The sequence below is a fragment of the Bos mutus genome, chromosome 13 (genome assembly GCF_027580195.1).
Source record: "Bos mutus isolate GX-2022 chromosome 13, NWIPB_WYAK_1.1, whole genome shotgun sequence".
In the NCBI taxonomy this organism is placed as follows: Eukaryota; Metazoa; Chordata; class Mammalia; order Artiodactyla; family Bovidae; genus Bos; species Bos mutus.
In genome coordinates this window covers 19,559,588-19,576,330 of record NC_091629.1, presented here as the reverse complement: position 1 = coordinate 19,576,330, position 16,743 = coordinate 19,559,588, and the positions used below count along the sequence as shown (strand labels likewise).

Sequence of the window (16,743 nt, the reverse complement as noted above, 5' to 3'; positions counted from 1 at the left end):
AGAGCATTCCCATTCTGAAATAAAGGCTCCTCACACAACACGGATTCCCAGTGAGACATATTCTGGTATTTTTGTTTGTTTGTTTGTTGTTGATGTTCTTGGGTTTTCAATGGTGGTTGTGACCCACTAAATTGACTTTATGACCCTCAGGTTGAAAAGTGCTGTGTTAACTCACTTAAACCTCTCAAAACCCTATGAAAGAAGAATTATTAATACCTCATTTTATAGCCCAGGAAGGAGCTCGCCCGAGGAAGTGATGGGGCTTTGAGGCCAAGCCAGACCTCAATCCCTAGCCGCCACGCCCAGCTGCCCCTTTAAGAGCAGGGCCCCTTCCCCGGACGGCGATGGAAACCTTCCCACAATGCCCGGCGGCTTCCCGTCCTGGCCCCAGGCAGCTCCTCTTTTGGTTTCCCTAAGCAAGATGTCAGGCTAGTAAAACAGATCCCAGAGTTTAATTAAAATAATGAGCTCTGCCAAAGGAAGGGCGCCAGGGCCAGCCAGCGTGGGGAAGATGAATTAGAGTTCTGTTCAGGGAAGCGGCGGGAGGGAGGGAGAGGGGAAGGTGAGTGAGTACGAGAGAGACACGATGGTAGGAGAGAAGAGACAAGGAGGAAACAGGGAAGGAAGGAGTGGGAGAGACAGCGAATAAAAAGACGGGGGAGGGGGACAGAGGAGCGGGACAGACGGACAGACAGACCCGAGTGGGCAGTCATGGTTTGAGTCGGCGCTGCCCACTCTCTTGCCTCCTCTAACCCCTCCTCCCGGAGAACCCCAAGATCAGAATTGTCTGCGGGAGCTGAACGCCTCACCCCTCTGCTTTCGAGCTTCCTATGGCTCCCCGGTACCTTGGGAATGAACCCAGACCCCGGAGCTGTGGCTCTCAAGGCCCTGCAGGGTCTGGCTCCTGCCCCCCTCCCCCTCTAGTCCGCATGTCCCTCCTCACTGCCTCTCTGCCCCACAGCCCGTGGCCGCCCTCCCCTTTCCCCACTGGGCTGCCCCCAGGGTCCACACACGGCCTCTGCTCTCTCCCCATCCCTCCTGCCCCAGATAACTCTGGACTTCTCCTCCAAGGTCTCTTTAAATATCACTTGGGTTTACAGGGCTGAATCGGACTGGCAACACTCCCTTCCTGAGCTCAAGGTTCAGAACAGGAGCCCGATGACACACGAGCAATGAATGAAAGGAGATGAAATTTAAGGCCCTGGGTGGAAAAGCAATGCCCGACCTGAGCACTCTCCAAGCCAGACCCTGCTCAGAATACTTTATGTGCATTTACTGCATCTCCATCCAGCCCTGAAAGGTGGGGGCCAGTACTGCCTTCACCCCTATGAGCAGTGAAACCAGGCTGCTCACAGCTTGTCTAGGCAGAATGGGGCTTTGAAACCACCAGGCTTCCAGGTGGCTCCGAATGGTGAGGAGATGGGGCAAGCTGGGCAGGTGGGTGGAGACCGGGAGAGGGAGGAAATGGATCAGTGGTGGCCTGGGAAGGTGAGCTGCTCAGAGAGAGATGGGTTGGCCATGCAAAGATGGACGAGAGTGTTTTAGGGGGGCCGAAGCAGTGGGATATTCTGAGCTCTGCCCACTTCAGCCACTCATGAGTTCCCATTTGAAAAATCTGTGAGACTTCCCTGGTAGTTAACTTCCCTGGTCTGGTGGTTAAGACTCTGTGCTTCCAATGCAAGGGGCACGGGTTTGATTCCTGGTGCAGAACCAGGATCCCACATGCCATGCAATACAGCCAAAAAATAAAAATAAATAACAATACAAATAATGAACAAAAGTGCTTGCCCCGTGCCCGTGTGGGCACTGGGAGAGGCCAGAACCCAGCTGATTGAAGACCTGGAGGGTTCCTTCCTCTCTGTGGGTGACCTTGGGGAAAGCTCTAGGGGACCCACGGGCGGCGGCCACCAATCTTCCCAGAGGTCAGGGGAGGGCCATGCCTGTCTCTCGGAATATGATGTCTTCAGTTGTCACTGAATGAATGTCAGTGAATGGCTTCATTCATTCATTCATTAGCTCCCTCCTGCCTCACGTCACCATGGCTCGATTACCCGCTGAAGTCCTCTCTAACCTCTCTCCCTCACAGGTTCCACTCCACCCACAATGGCCTTCTTGCCATTTCCAAATAAATTGAGCTCATTTCTGCCCTAGGGCCTTTGAATTGTGGTCCCCTCTGCCTGGAATGTTCTCTGTCCGTTTTGTGATGCTGTACTTAATCAAGCTTCACCTTCCAGAAAGGGGTTGAAGGTATGTAAAAAAGGAGCCATTCCTCCCAGACCTCATAATCCCTAAGGGTCTTCAACAAGTTTTCATGATATAAACATAAAGTTACTCACTGCATTGTTGTTTATTAGATTAGAAAGATCTGAAACAACCTCAGTGTCCATCAACAATGCAAGTTAAATCAACAATGAGTCAGCCATACAATGGAATACTATGCAGCTGTAAAGGAGGAGCAGGATGGCCCAATATGCATAAATAGAGAATAATCCCTGAGGAATAATGTTAGCAAACAGAGCAAGATGAGAACAATATGTGTAGCCAGCCCCCATTTCAATAAAGCAAAGAAAAAGGATCTATGCACACATGAATTAGGATGAACTTGTATGTGGTTAAATTGTTTCTGGAAGCAATCAGAAGAAATTAGTAATTGTGGCTGCCTCTGGGGAGGAGGGCTGGGGACAGGGGTGGGAGAAGGACTTTTCACTGTATGCCTTTTTTAACACTAACTTTCACATCAAGAAAATATATCACCTATTTAAAATACTGACATCCCAATATTTTTAGAATTTTGACCTTAACTCTAAATGGGTTACATACCCAAACAGGGACACAAGTGATGATGATGAGATAAGACTGCTTTCGCCAGACCTCACCACTCTTGCATCCCATTACTGGCTCAGGCTACAAGAACAGCATGAATTTAAAATATACATATATAAGCACATAAAACAAATCCTGTGGTTTTCTTGTGAACCTCACACATACCCTGTGTTGTAATTTTGTGGAGGTAGGTCAAAAGCATGAATTTGTTCAATTTAATATTTTAAATGTTATGCAAATTTTGGGAGGTCTTCATTTTGGGGGTTTAAGAAAATAAATTCATATTCCAGGAATCTCAAAAAATAGAAGTCTTCTAGTCTTCAATACTTTGGCTACCTGGGGCAAAAAGCTGACTCACTGGAAAAGATCCTGATGCTGGGAAAGATTGAAGGCAGGAGAAGGGGACGACAGAGGATGAGATGGTTGGATGGCGGACATGAGTTTGAGTAAGCTCTGGGAGTTGGTGATGGACAGGGAAGCCTGGTGTGCTGCAGTCCATGGGGTTGCAAAGAGCCAGACACGACTGAGCAACTGAATTGAATTGAGGTTTCTCTTGGCCTGAAGGACCCAGTTCTCAGGGAGAGACCAGGGAAGCTCAGAGAAGAGGAACAGTAAGCCCACGATCCACATTTAGCCATTCCCGGGGGACAGTGACAAAGTCACCAGGATGCAGCGGCGGGGCCTGGCTCCCCTCTGGGAACCTTGGGTGAGAGGGGGCAGGAGGGAATACCAGGCTGGAAGGCTGGTCTGCCTGTGAACTCAGGGGATCGTTGGGGTTTTTTTAGCTGACTTTCCGGAAACTGAGCTAGAAGCTCCACTCAGTTCTGTCCGACCCCACATGCAGCCCAGGCTGTTTAGCCACAGCATCGAAGTAAGAGATGTTTGTTTTCACTTATAAATCTAAGAAAATGGAATAAATGAATCAATATTGGACTAGTGGCTAGCCAGTGGGGAGAGAGGCAAGATAGAGTAGCAGATTAAGAGAGATAAATTACTAGGTATAAAATAAATAAGATACAAAGATTTAATATGCAGCACAGGGTAGCTCAGATGGTAAAGAATCTGCCTGCAATGCAGGAGACCTTGGTTCGATCCCTGGCTCAGGAAGATCCTCTGGAGAAGGGAATGGCAATCCACTCTGGTATTCTTGCCTGGAGAATCCCATGGATAGAGGAGGCTACAGTTTGTGGGGTCGCAAACAGTCGGAGACGACTGAGCGACTAACCCACACACACCACACACCACAGGGAATAGAGACAATCTTTTCTGGTAACTTTAAATGGAGTATCATCTGTGAGAATATAGAACCACGAGGTTGTACACCTGAAACTAATATTGCAAATAAACTATGCTTCAATAAGAAAAGTGAGATGTGTTCATTTAGCATAGCTGTAGCCTGACTTGAACCAAGGTCAAAGTTCCCCAGCAGCCCACAGGACAGCAGAAATAACCAAATATCACTACTGATAACGTGGTTGAGTTTAACCCCTTTGTAAATGTGGCCCTTTAGTGTCCTCAGAACTCGTGCCTAGCCTGCATCTGACTTCTCACAGCCACCCCAGGAGGAAGTAGGGTTGGTTTCAAAATTCCCACTTCACAGATAGGCAAGCTGAGATTCAGCATGGGGAAGGAGACTTGTCTAAGGTCACACAGTCGGGGGTGTCACCCATGGTAAGGCTCTTCAGTCCAGAACTCTTTCTGAGACACCACCTGGGAGAAGCCAGGACGGCCCTTGCCCAGTGCCTGGGTCCCCAGGGCATGGGTGGACAAGGCCGCCGTCTCCCCAAGTGGGCAGGGCCCAGCTGACCTGGTCTAGACTGTGCTGCTGAGCCTGCTGGTGGGAGCAGGTGGAGGCCCCAGTGACAGGGAATCTCAGAAGAGCTAATGCATCGGCCAGACCTGTCACATCTACCTTCAAGAGATTTGGGGGGAATTTCCCTGGAGGTCTAGTGGTTAAGATTCCGGGCTTCCACAGAAGGGGGCGTGGGTTCGATCCCTGGTCGGGGAACTAAGATCCCGTGTCTCACAGTGTGGACCAAAAAAAAAAAGAGGTATCTGGAATGTACCCACTTCTCCCCTCCCCTCACTGACGCCCCTGGGCCAGGCCACTATCCTCTTCTGCTTGGTCTGTTGCAGTCACCTCCTCACTATCTTCCTGCTTCTGTCCTTGTGCCTATGACAAACAGATTCATTTTCCACATTTATCTGAGGGGTCCCAGAACCTAAGCTGGCTCATTTTTGTCTTCTTGGCTCAAAACCCTACCATCTCCCAGTGCACTCAGAACAAAGGCTGACGTCCTTACGAGGCCCGCAAGGCCCTGAGTGGTGGGCCCTTCTTCCCTCTCTGCCCTGCCTCTCTCCGCTCCTCCCCTTGCTCACTCTGCTCCGCCACACTGGCCTTCTTGCTGCTCCTGGAACACACCAGACACTTCCAGCCTCAGGGCCTTTGCACTAGCCATTCCCTCTGCCTAGAACACTCCACCCCCCACACAACACTCATCTCTTTTCTTCACTTATTTCGCATCTCTGCTTAAATGTCACATCCCCAGAAGGGCTTACCCTGACCTCCTTCAAATGCCACCAACTTTCCATCAAAATCTGTGCTCTTCCTTATTACATCTGTAGATTTATTGTTGTTTAGTTGCTAAGTCATGGCCAACTCTTTTGTGACCCTATGGACTGTAGCCCACTGGGTTCCTCTGTTCATGGGATTTTCCAGGCAAGAACACTGGAGTGGGTTGCCATTTCCTCCTCCAGAGAATCTTCCTGACCCAGAGATCAAACCTGCGTCTCCTGCATTGACGGGTGGATTCTTTACCACTGAGCCACCAGGGAAGTGCATCTGTGGACAGATATTATATATTCCATGGTGTCCTGTTGTTTTTTGTTCCTCTCTCCTTTCTAGACTGTAAGCTTCATGAGCTCTGGGGCCTTGGCTCTTTTCCTTCATCACTGTAGGCTCGGAGCCTAGCAAGGGGCTGGTGTACAGAAGACATTACAAAGAGATTTGTTGGAGGACAAACAAGTGAATCCAGACTCCTTAGTACTCCAACTGGACTAAGGAGCTCCGAAATGCCCAGTGGATTTTTCCTTCCAAGAAATGCAGATCTGACTTCCCACTGGGGTTGGGCAGTTTTTCTGCTGGCTACCTGCCCACGTCACTGCGGTAACAATACCTGTTTTGTGTGTTTGATTGGAGGCAAAGCATGCTCTGTTTAGCCAAGGTAGTCAAGAAACACAATGAGAACTTTTTTGGGCTCAAGGTAATATTTGTATAGTGACATACTGCTCCAAATGCATAGTTACCAAGGAACTAGGAAATGTTCCCATGTAAACAGCAAATGAAATCTTTTTAGTAAAATATTATTTATTTCTTTAGTTGGCTGTGCTGGGTCTTAGTTGTGACGCTCGGGATCTTCCATCTTCATTGTGGCACGTGCACTCTAGTTCCCCAACCAGGGATTGAACCCGGGGCCCCCTGCTTTGGAAGGTGGAGTCTTAACCACTAGACCCCCAGGGAGGTCCCAGCAAATGAGATCTTACGCAACATTGGCTTTCCTTGGAATTGGCTCCCCATTCCAAAAAACCACTATGAGGCAGAAAATGATCATTCATCATAAGGATAGTTACGATTAACTGAGCAGCTATTATGGGGCAAAGCACTGTAAGGAGTATAATAGGTACACGGTCTACTTCATTCTCGCAATATCCAGGAATGGTATTTCTGCCCACCAGAAAAGGAAATGGAGACTCAGAGAAGTGAAGTCACTTGCCTGATGCCCCACAGCCACTAAGAGCAGAAGGCAGCATCCAAAACCTGGTCTTGTCCCCTCCTATCCAAGAAGAGATCCTCTAAGCACACTGGCATTAGCAATTTGCTGCTCAGACAACCATGCAGGTAAGGACAGGCCTGCTGCTCAGGGTCTGAAGAAAAAGGATTCTAGAAAATCCAGATGACAAGGGTGTCCAGTCATGTGGTACCCTGAGTTCATGGTGGGGGGGTTATGCTTCACTGCTGGTGTGTTCCCGGAAGAAGCTGGAGAGCTCTAGCTATTTTCCCTAAAAGCTCTGATGAAAGGTGTGTCTAGAGAGGTTTCTTTGGATTCCATTAAAGCAGGGGCTTAGGGACCTGGCGAGGCACCTGTGTGTTGCCAGACCAGCTCATTAGTGGGTCTCCCCATTCTTTTTTTTTTCTTTTTAAAGATTTTTTTGCTCTGGACCATTTTTAAAGTCTTTACTGAAGTTGTTACAACATCGTTTCTGTTTTATGTTTTGGTTTTTTTGCCAGGAAGCATGTGGGACTTTAGCTCCCTGACCAGGAATGGGACCCATATGCTCTGCGTTGGAAGGCTTAACCACTGGACTGCCAGGAAATTCCCTGGGTTTCCCCACTTGTGAGACAATGTTGTGGGCCAAGACTGAGCAAGAAGGCCTGGATTTCCAAAGGCAGGACACTGACCTGTGGGCGTAGAACTGGAAGGGTGGGGTCCTGCTTTACGTTTGGCCCATGGGACAAAATGAAATTTGGCTGAAACCAACTTTGGCCAGGGGCTTTCCAGGTGGCTCAGTGGTAAATAATTCACCTGCTAATGCAGGAGACGCAGGTTTGATCTCTGAGTTGGAAAAATCCCCTGGAGAAGGAAATGGCAACCCACTCCAGTACTCTTGCCTGGAAAATCCCATGGACAGAGGAGCCTGGTGGGCTACATTCCAAGGGGTCACAAAGAGTCGGACACAACTGAGTGACTGAGCACGTACGCCATGTTGGCCAACATGAGGCAGCCGGGGGGGTCTTGTTCTAGGTTTGATTGTCCCATCACATCTTCCTCCAAAACCTCCTGACCTACTGACGTGCCATGAACTTGCTAGCCACGTGAGTCTTAAAACTTCACTTTCAGGGCCTTCCCTGGTGATCCAATGGCAGGGGCTGCGGGTTTAATTCCTGGTCTGGGAACTAAGATCCCACACGATGCACAGCACGGCCAAAAGAAAACACTGCCATCACGATCTTTGCCTCTCATTTGTCATGAGGTGCGGTTGATGTTCCTTCCTCCTGAATTTGGGCTCTGCAATCACTTGTTCAATAGAGTATGGCTGAAATGACGTGCTGGCAGTTTCAGGACCCGAGCCGTGAGAAACGGCCATCTATCACTTCCTGTTTCTTGGTGTGATTACGCTTGGAGCCCAGTTACCATGCTGTGAGGAGATGCTCCATGGAGAGGAACTGACAGCCAGGAACGACTCCTAGGCTGGGCTGTGTGAGGGAGCCCCAGCTGAGGTGTTGCCGTGGGCATCACATGCCCTGTAGAAATGAACTAGCCCCACCCATCCCTGTACCCATTTCAGATTCATGAACAAATCAATGATTTTGTTTCAAGCCACTAAGTCTTGGGGGTGGCTTGTTACACAACAATAGATAACCAGAACACCTCCCCAACACACTCCCCAACTTGGAAGGCATTTCCTACATCTTGCAGGAACCCCAAATCCAGATGTAGGATGTGAATAACAATGGAGAAGCCTGGCTATTTGAGGAAAGGAGGAAGTGAAGTCGCTTAGTTGTGTCCGACTCTCTGCGACCCCAAGGACTGTAGCCCGCCAGGCTCCTCGGTCCATGGGATTCTCCAGACAAGAACACTGGAGTGCGTTGCCATGTCCTTCTCCAGGGGATCTCCCCGACCCAGGGATCGAACCCGAGTCTCCCACATTGCAGGCAGACTCTTTACTGTCTGAGCCACCAGGGAATCCCGATTTCTGGTTATTTGAAGGAAGGTCAATAAATCAGGCCAGAAAACTTTACCTGCTGATGTTTCCCCTGTCTCTCTGCAGTTCACCAACTAGAATAGCTAAGAACAGTCGTGGACTCTTCCTTTTTTGAGACAGAATCCTTTATTAACCAAACACACCCCCAGAGCCTCCATAGTCAAGGGTGAAGGTGGCAGAGGTGGAGAAGAGATGTTTTCCTTTAATTCCGTTTTGCACATATTTTTCATGGAACATGGAATTATCTGGGAGTTCTTGTCCTATTTGGAATGTCTAAGGAGATAAGGCCATCATATAGGAAAGCACCAGAAATCTCTCCTGCTCTTCTCTTTGGACGATCGTGTGGGACTGCCGTGGAGATGGAGCTGGGAAGAGGTAGGGGAATTTGGCCTGTAAAATCTTCATGAATGCCTGCCTCTTTCTCCAGGGCTTGGACTGGCTCCATGGAAGTGGGTTTGCTTGCTTTTCATGGAAGTAGTGTGCCATGTGGTTTTAAAAGTCTCTAAAACTCCATCTGCCAAACTGCTCCTCTCTTATTTTCAGCTCGCCAGGACTCCCCAAAGGGCCAAGATGACAGGATAAGGCCTAAGGAGTGCCAATAGCAGGATCCCAGCTGTGACAGTCAGTGCCCGTGCTGAAAATGACAGCATCCCAAGAGCTCTCATCAGGAACCTAGGGAAGGTTATTGGATACAAAGTGTGGACTAGACAAAGAACGAAATACTACTCAGCTGTAAAAAAGGAATGAAGTGCTGATGCATGCAACGCCGCAAACCTCCAAAATACTATGCTCAATGGAAGAAGCCAGACGCCAAAGGCCACGTACTGTGTGAGTCTGTTTCTATGAAATGTCCAAAAGAGGCAGATCCAGAGAGACAGAAAGCAGATGTGTGGTTTCCTGGGCCTGTGGGTGGGAATGGGGAGTGAATGCAAGTAGGCAGGAGGTTTTTTCTTGGGGAAATGTTCTGAAATCGGATCATAGCACAGCTCCGTAAATTTACTAAAAACTATTGCATTGTACTCTTTAAAATGAAGGAATGTTATGGTATATACATTATTTCTCCAAAAAAGCCATTAAAAAAAAAGAACCCAGAGAAGTCAGAGGGAGGAGCCAGGGTGTGGACTAGGGGTTGTTAAAGCTCTGAGGAGCCCAGGAGATAAGTGGGCATGTCCTGGTGAGAAAGGGTAGAAGCCAGGATTTTCTTCGTCACCTAACTGGGAAACCACAAAGCAGAAGGCCTCTGACTTCCTACTAGTTAAAGAGAGATTATATTATGAAGGGAGTTCCCTGGTGGTTGAGAGGTAAAGAATCTGTCTGCCAGTTCAGGAAATGCGGATTTGATCCCTGGGTCAGAAAGATCCGCTGGAGAAGGAAATGGCAACTCCTTGCAGTCCAGGCAAGTATTCTTGCCTGGAAAATCTCATGGACAGAAGAGCCTGCTGGGCTACAGTCCATGGGGTCACAAAAGAGTCAGACGTGACCTAGTGACTAAACAGCAACAAAAGCTGAGAGTCATATGATAGCCGCTGACGTTATTAAGTGCTTATTCTTTGCCAGGTGGCTGTGTGAAGCAGTTTACGTGTGTGAACTCCTTTGCTCTCCCAACAGCCCTACAGACTGAGGCAGGAGACGATTCTCCACGGGTGACTCCATGTCTGCCTGTCTTCCGAGCAAGAGACAATGAGAGCCTTGTTCTGGACTCTCTTCTCAAGGATGTCTAGCCAGCAGCCTTGGAAGATAGAAATAGTACACCGAGAGTTGTTTCCCTATCAGTATAATAAAGATGAGGTCTCCTACCAGGGCAAAGGCTGAGCCGCTTTGCCAGCAGCTTTCTTATAAAATTGGGGGTTTCCTAAGCCCAGGGATCCTCAGCTGTGACAAGTCCAGGTGGAGCAGCAGCCATCTGGGGCACCTTGCAGGGCTCCCATGGAACCTGGGGGCAAAGAGGGCTGATGGGAACGTGAAGTTCATGCCACCTGCTGGGCTGTAATAGTCCTTTGTCTCTGACACAGCCAGCTCATGTCTCCTGCCAGTATCCACTCAACTGTGGCAGGCTCACTTGTTAGCTTGCAAGCCAAGTGAAAGCTCAGACCCTCCACAGTTCTCGACCATCGGCATTCACATCACCCCCATTTTACAGATAAGGACTTTGAGACCCAGAGAAGGAAAGCTTGTCCAAGGTCACCCGGCTAGCAAATGAACGGAGTTGCCCAGACAGACTGGGAAGGGCAGGATATCTGGGCAGGGGATTGGTGAAGGTACCGCCCGGGAGTGACAGGAGCTGAACGCTCTGAAGATGCTCAGGAGGTCATGCCTCTCAGCCTCCCAACCCCACACACCCCCAGATGCTGCCTGTCCCCACATCCGGCTGCCGGGGCTGAGCCGCCAATTTGGGACGGCCGTGATATATTTAACGGTGAGTCACGCTCTCCCCCAGCAATCAGCAGTGGCAGGATCAGGGAGGATGCAGGGAGCATCTCTGGGAATCCATGCCCGAGGGTCGCCATGGCAACCCCACCAGGCTCACTTGCCAGCAGCTGGGATGCCAGTGCCTGAGTCAAGGCAGAAAATAGTCTCATAGGCCGAGTGCGGCCAAGGACAGAAGCGGGTCTGCCACATGCTATCACCAGTGGGTTCACCAGGGGTGGCTGCAGGAGTCCTGAGACTTGGTGATCAGAAGTCTCATGGGCATGCTGGGGAGCTCAGAGTCCCCTACTGGAGGCCTGGTGTCCCTGGCCTGCTGGGATGAGGGTACTAGTCAGGCACTCTGGTGAGCCCCGTCTCTTTCTGCCTGGTTCCTCTCCATTTGTCTGTCTTTCTCATACATACCCACCCTCATGAAGACCCCTCTCCATCTGAGGCTTCTAATCAAGCACCATTAAAACAGCTCCAGACTGATGGCAACCTGGCACTGTTAATCACAGACCAACATCTTCCAGCATAATTCTGAAGACTTCAGACCCTAAGACAAAGCAGTCACACCCACACTCCCACAGCAAATATGAATATTCCGGTGAGCAGTTTGGAACCCATTCATTCATTCATCAATTCTTTGTCTTCACTGTTGATTCTGAATTAAATTCAGGCTCCCACGGGCCCTGTATAGATGTGGACCTGGTTATCACTCCTCATCCCCTTCCCCTCTCCTGTCTTACTCCACTCCAGCCCACAGCCTTGCTGCTATGCTTCAGACACACCAGGCTGTTTCCTGTCTCAGGGCCTCTGCGTTTGCAGTTCTGACTTCCTGGAAAGTTCTTCGTCCAGATTAACCACAACCTGATTCCCTCACTCCCTTTAGGTCTTTGCACAAATCTCATCTCCTCAGAGAGATACTGTCAAGACCACCCTAGGAGAGAGCACCCAACCCAGCCTCAAGGATAAGGCCAAATATGTCTGTATCACTTGTAACAGGGGTCCCCAACCTCTGGAATTGAATGCCTGATGATTGGAGATGGAGCTTATGTAATAATAACAGAAATAAAGTACATAATAAATGTAACGCACTTGAATCATCCCCAAACCATCTCCCCATTCCCCTGGTCTGTGGAAAAACTGTGTCTTACAAAAGCGGCCCCTGGTGCCTAAAAGGTTGGAGACTGTTGACATATAACACTGTGACTTAGCTTCTTTTGTTTGTAACAAGGAAAGGGAAATTGACAATTCGTGGCCTGTAAATTGAATCTGGCCCATAGATACATTTTGTTTGGTCTAAACAGTGTTTCCAAAACATTAAATTAGTTGCTAACATTCATAAAATTGAGATTTCATTTTATATCCCCAATTTTCACCTTCTCTTGCAAAACTGGAGGATCAAGCTACATGTTCCTGCATCTCAGCAACTGGGGAGGTCTGAGAAGCATCCACTCCGTTAGACTGAGCTTGAGAATTTCTGTCTGCTGGGCACCCCACTTGGTCACCTTCATTCATTTACCTGGCCACATGCAGTCTCTGGGGAATTTTATACTCTCAAGCCAGGTCTCTAGGCTGAGGTCACTAAGCTTGGTTTGGGAGGGAGGGAGTGGGGCATAGACATTTCTTTGCTTTGATTAGACAGAATTGAGTTGATGGACTAATCTAGGGGTTCCAGGTGGGTAAGCAAAGGCATGAAAGTGTAGGGCAAGTTCTAGGACTGCCAAGAAGTAGCCTGGAGTGGGAAGAGGCCAGCTAAGTCACTTGGGACCAGAACCTGGAGGGCCTTGAATGCCTTGTTAAGTCCTTCAGCTTCTCCTGAGGGTAGTGGGGAGCCACAGAAGATTGTAGAGCAAGGCAAGGGACACGGTCAGAGCCAGCAGGGGTGTAGGGAAGCAGGAGTGAGAATCACCCTTGGTATCAAGTCTGGCTCAGGGTTCTCTTGGGGCCAAACCCCAGTCTGGAGAGCATACAGGGGCGATAAGGATGGTGTCTTCCATCAGCCCCTCCTGGCTCCTTCCTCTCACTGTCTTATAATAATAGTGTTTTCAGTACAGACGTTCTGGGTCCTCTGTCGTGGCTCATTCAGCCACCCTTCCAGAGAGAAAACAAAAAGCAGTGTTTTTTCACATCTATTTTAGACTGCTGCCTACATCTTTGTTCTTCGTGAGGAACACATGCTCCCAGAGGGCCCCTTTCTCAGCTGTGGCCAGCAGGCAGGTCTGGACCACCAGGCTGGGTTCCAACAGGAAAGAGCCAGCAGATGTAACAGAATCATGCCTGTTAAGCTGGGAGCTGCCTGGGGATGGTGGCGTCACTGAGTCCCAGATATGTGGAAGAGAGGGGGAAGGAAGTTTGTTCTAGTCCACACACCTTTCCTGGATGGACCATCTTAAACTATTCTGAATGTCTAGGAAGAGCCCCCTGTCCTTGTTTCCTAAAGATGATCCCTGCAGTTTGGGAATTTGTGTCCATACAGTATGGTTCATTTACTGATGGACTGCACCTGGATGTATCCAGCACACCCATTTAACAGGTAGTAAAACTGAGGCCTGAAAAGGAAGCATGGTTTGCTCAAGATTATAGAGTGGCTGGCCACAATCTGAAAAGACCAGAATGTAAAATCTCAGAGGGCATGCATTTTATTTGCCTTGGTCACAGGTCCATATCCATCACATAACATAGTATCTGGCAAATAACAGGCTCTTGATAAATATCTGTTGAATGAATAAATAACATCTCTACTGGTGTCCTGCAGTCCATGGGGTCACAAAGAGTTGGACACGGCATAGCAGCTGCACAGTAACACACAGCTGTTTTTAGCTTTTACAAATACTTCTTTCACACGTGTCCTCATTTTGACTGTCATAATTATCTTTCAGGCTAGGAATGGCGTCTTTCCTTATTTTGCAGGGAAGGAAATGCAGGTTAGAGAGGTTTAGTCACCTGCCCGGGATCACACAACCTTGAAGAAGCAGACCTGAATCCCAAATGTCTTCCTGTGGGATCTCTTTAGAATATTCAAGTAGAGGAAGAGACCTTGGCAACATCCAACCACGAGGTAAAAACCTTGGCCCGCAAGAGCAGCTCTGGCCTGAATTCTACTCCACAGTCTCGGGGGAGAGAGACCCAGAGAGCAGTTCCTCAAACTGTTAAACAGAGGTGCCATACGAGCCAGCAGTTCCACTCCTGGGTGTAGCTCCAAGAGAACCGAAAACCTCTCTCCACACGCAAACATGTACACGCATGTTCATAGCAGCCTTAGTCATAAAAGCCAGGAAGTAGAAAAAACCCAAATGCCTACAAACTGACGAAGGATGCACCACATGTGGCAAATCCACACGATGGGATATCATTCACCATAAAAAGGAAGGAAGCGCTGATACCTGCTACAGCACTGATGAACCTTGAACACACCACGCTAAGTGAAAGAAGCCAGATGCAAAAGGCCACCTGGTGTATGATCCGTTTATGGGAAATGTCCAGAAGAGGCAAATCTAAATGGACAGAGAGCAGCTTACTGGTTGCCAGGGGCCGAGGGAACCCAGGAATGGAGCGTGACTGCTCATGGGTATGGGGTTTCTTTGGGGGATGATGTAAATGTTCTAGAATTAGACTGTGGTGATGGCTGCACAAACTCTGCAAATATACTAAAAACTACTGAGTCATACCTTTTTAAAAATACATAGGTTCAGAGGGTTTTATTTTATTTATGTATTTTTTGACCGCACTTTGAGGCATGTGGGATCTTAGTTCCCTGACCAGGGATTGAACCAATGCCCCTTGAAGTAGAAGCTCACATTTTAACCACTGGACTGCCAGGGAAACCCCTGAGTTATACCTTTTAAATGGGTGAATTTTATGCCATGAATTACATCCCAACCAAACCATTAAAAAAAAAATACCGAGAAGCATTTCCATGACAACAGAGTTTTAGTGAGAAAGGGAAACACACAAATAAGAAAATATCCCCAGTTCAGGCAGCCCCATGCTATCTTCCTGGATGTCTCAAGAAGGCTTTCAAGACAGAATTCCAACCCCAAGCCCCAGCGATTCACCTGTGGGCTTGTTCCTTGATGCCTTGCTGAAGCCATCCACCTTCCTTAGTTCAAGAGAACCTTGCCACCCCGATTACCCTGGCAAAGAGATGGAGGCTTAGAGAAAGGAAGTGACTTACCCAAGCTCACACAGGGTGTGATGCTTTCCGCTTCAGCACAATACAAGAACCAGCCAGGTGACTTGGGGCCACTTGCTGGGGAACGCCAGTCAAGTTCCTCGTTCTCTGTGGGCCTTGGTTTCCCCATCTGAACCACAAAATCCCAGCTCACTGCCCCCTTCACTGTCCAGGCGGGTGATTCAGCCAGAACACTCCTCACTACCTCTGACAGAATGATTCTCCACATTTCATCAGATTTCACTTGAACAAAGACAAACAGCTTTTCTCAGACCTCCACCCACCCAGGGATTCTAGGCTAAATCTGTGCTGTTTTTCTCGACTCTGTCCTTCCACTGCCTGGCAGGCTGCTCTGCACTGTGGCCTCTGCAGCCACTTCTCAAATAACCCTGATGTCTAGGTTCAAGGAAGACAAGGTTGTTGTCAGGTGAAGCATTTGCATAATGTGAGTTCACAGGCGTGCTTTCTTCAGAGCTGAATGGGATGCTTTTCAGGGGCCCTCCCTTTACTTTTGAAGTTCTAGGTTCAGCTTTGGGGTTTGCAGACCTAAGAAGACTTCCCCACCAAAGTGTACAGGCACAGCTCCAAACACACACCTTTTCATATCTCTCTCCATATGCCCACCCATTTCCCCATTCATTCATTATTTCAACAAAAATATATCGAGGGTCTCCTATGTGTCAGGCACTGTGTTAGTCACTGCGTATGGTGGAAAGAAAAGATAAAACAGGTTCTTTGTCCTCATGGAGCTCACAGACTAGTAGAGGAAGATGAGTCTTAACAGATGCACAAAATATTAACACAAACTGCGATGAATGCCACCAGAGGAAAGTTCAGAATAATAAGGGCAACCTAATTTCTACCAAGGAGCAGAGGAGATCTCTGTGAGGAAGCTGACATGTGAGATAAGGTCTGAAGCATGATTAACAGTGAGAAATGCTCTTGGTTCACAAAGTAGAAAATTCTAAGAAAGGGTCAAGCAAGCAGGAGATTTATAGCTTCACATAACAAAATGTCCCAAGACAGACTTACCCCATCACTGAGGCTCACAACAATATTATCAGAGATCCAAGTTCTCTATCATCTGCTCTACCAACCTCAGAGGATTGGTTCTTTTCCCAGGCTCACTCACCTCATGGACCCAAAGTGGCTGCCATCATCTGACCATCATGTGAAGACACGACCACAACCAAGAACATGAAAAAAGTCCTTCTCATCCGCCTATCATTTTCTGAAATAGATGATAACCCTTCCAGAAGTGTCCCAGCAGATCTGATGGGTGGCATCACATATCCACATCTAAGTCATCACTGGCAAAAGGAATGGGGCCACCATAATGGTCTCAAACCAGCAGTTTTTACCCAAAGATGATTTATTCCCCCTCCACAGGACATTTTTTGGTGCAATAATTGTGTGTGTGTGTGTGTGTGTGGGCGTATCAGGGGTGCTACTGGCATCTAGTAGGTAGAGGTATGTGGTACTATTAAACATACTATAGTGTACAGGACAGCCCCCACTCCAGAATTATCCAGATGTCAACAGTGCGGAAGTTGAAAAATCAGAGGCAAATACTG

General features: G+C 48.5%; 1 protein-coding gene and 1 long non-coding RNA gene across 6 annotated transcripts in view; one reads left to right on the top strand and one right to left on the bottom strand.

Annotated features, from left to right (window-relative positions):
• Positions 1-16,743, bottom strand: part of KCNB1 (potassium voltage-gated channel subfamily B member 1) — a 122,594-nt gene that overhangs the window by 51,948 nt on the left and 53,903 nt on the right. The window lies entirely within an intron of this gene.
• Positions 697-12,022, top strand: LOC138990394 (uncharacterized). 5 transcript variants are annotated; one of them, XR_011466459.1, is made up of 8 exons: positions 697-1,411; positions 2,152-2,247; positions 2,829-3,010; positions 3,114-3,269; positions 6,537-6,721; positions 9,130-9,414; positions 10,195-11,002; positions 11,885-12,022. It is a non-coding gene; the product is annotated as an uncharacterized lncRNA (long non-coding RNA). The 5 variants fall into 5 exon arrangements; XR_011466458.1 differs by lacking the exon at positions 2,829-3,010; XR_011466460.1 differs by lacking the exons at positions 2,829-3,010; positions 3,114-3,269 and having other exon boundaries at positions 10,727-11,002.